A 1,358-nucleotide genomic window follows, 5' to 3' on the forward strand; every position below is an offset into this window, starting at 1 on the left:
ACTGAAATCATCCTCATGTGGTTCACCTGGAAAATAGATTTAAAAATGACTCGTCTTCATAATCAGGTTGTTCCTTTATGATAATGTTTCCATTTCTGCAGCATCTCTGATGAAGGATTCAGAACTTCTAACAACAAGTCATGATAAAATGTTCTGGTTCTGCTGGTTTGGACTCTTTAAACCAGTTTGACTGGATCAGATGTTAGAATCAGTTCATCAAGTTTCTTTACATTCAGGGAAATTAATTTTCTACATTTTTATTTATTTGTTCATATTTCAGTTTTAACTGCATCCTGTTGGCTTCAGCTCATCTTTTATTCTTTATTCAGATTGGATATCTGCAGTTTTTCAGAGACCAGCTGGACGTCTCTGTTCTCAGCTCTGAAGTCCAAACCGACCCATCTGACAGAACTGGAGATTAGAGAAACCAACCTGGGAGATTCTGGAGTGAAGAAGCTCTGTGGTTTTCTACAGACTGAAGGCTGCAGACTGGAGAATCTGGAGTAAGATTTTAGTTCAGTTAATATTTCTTTGAATAATTGATCATAAATCAAAGTTCATATCTTCTGTTCTAATAAATATTTTCTGAGTTTGTTCCTGGACTTGGATCCAGAGTTTAATTTAGTCCCTCTGTGTAACTGAGTTGGACCTGCTGACCTGAGGTCAGAACAGGACAGCATTCAGACCCCCAGTGTGTAGAAATCCCCCTCATGTCAAGCAGGTCAAAGGTCATTCAACCCAGTCTAGAAAAATGAATTCCCGGAATCTGACAGGAACAAATCAATAATCAATGATTGATGCTTCAACACTTTGATCAGAACCTTTAATGATTTTACTGACTAAAATCCTCCAACACAACATGACCCAGTACCAGGTTCTGGTTCTGGTTCTGAAGTCAGCAGGTCTTTATTGAAGCAGCAGCTTGTTGGCTTTAATATTCATGAGAATCTCTAACTGGTTCTGTTGGACTGGTTAACCTGCATCCTGTTGGCTTCAGAAAACATCTTTTATTCTTTATTCAGATTGTTCAGCTGCAGTTTGTCAAAGATCAGCTGTGATTTTCTGGCCTCAGCTCTGAAGTCCAACAGCCTCCATCTGACAAAACTGAACCTGAGATTCAACAACCTGAAGGATTCAGATGTTCAGCAGCTGAAGGATCTTGTAGATGATCTAAAGTAAGTAAATGTTTGTAGTGAGTCCAGCTGCTGTCAGCATATTGAACTAAACCCAGTTAGCATCAAAGCAAAGCTCCAGTGTTCCCAGTAAAGCTGCAGCTTCTCAGTGGGAGGAGAATGGTTCAGGCTTCCTGATTGGACACAGAGACAGCAATCAGCCAATCAGAGGAGCAGCAGCTTGCT

At 40.1% G+C, this 1,358-nt stretch overlaps 1 long non-coding RNA gene across 1 annotated transcript; it reads left to right on the forward strand.

The window, feature by feature from the left end:
- Positions 1-311: 311 nt before the first annotated feature.
- Positions 312-1,114, forward strand: LOC106944340 (uncharacterized). The gene is made up of 2 exons (XR_001424231.1): positions 312-503; positions 1,023-1,114. It is a non-coding gene; the product is annotated as an uncharacterized LOC106944340 (long non-coding RNA).
- The last annotated feature ends 244 nt before the right edge of the window (positions 1,115-1,358 follow it).

This window comes from Poecilia latipinna, unplaced genomic scaffold (assembly GCF_001443285.1).
Source record: "Poecilia latipinna isolate Pla-1442-1.1 unplaced genomic scaffold, P_latipinna-1.0 Scaffold8182, whole genome shotgun sequence".
Lineage (NCBI taxonomy): Eukaryota > Metazoa > Chordata > Actinopteri > Cyprinodontiformes > Poeciliidae > Poecilia > Poecilia latipinna.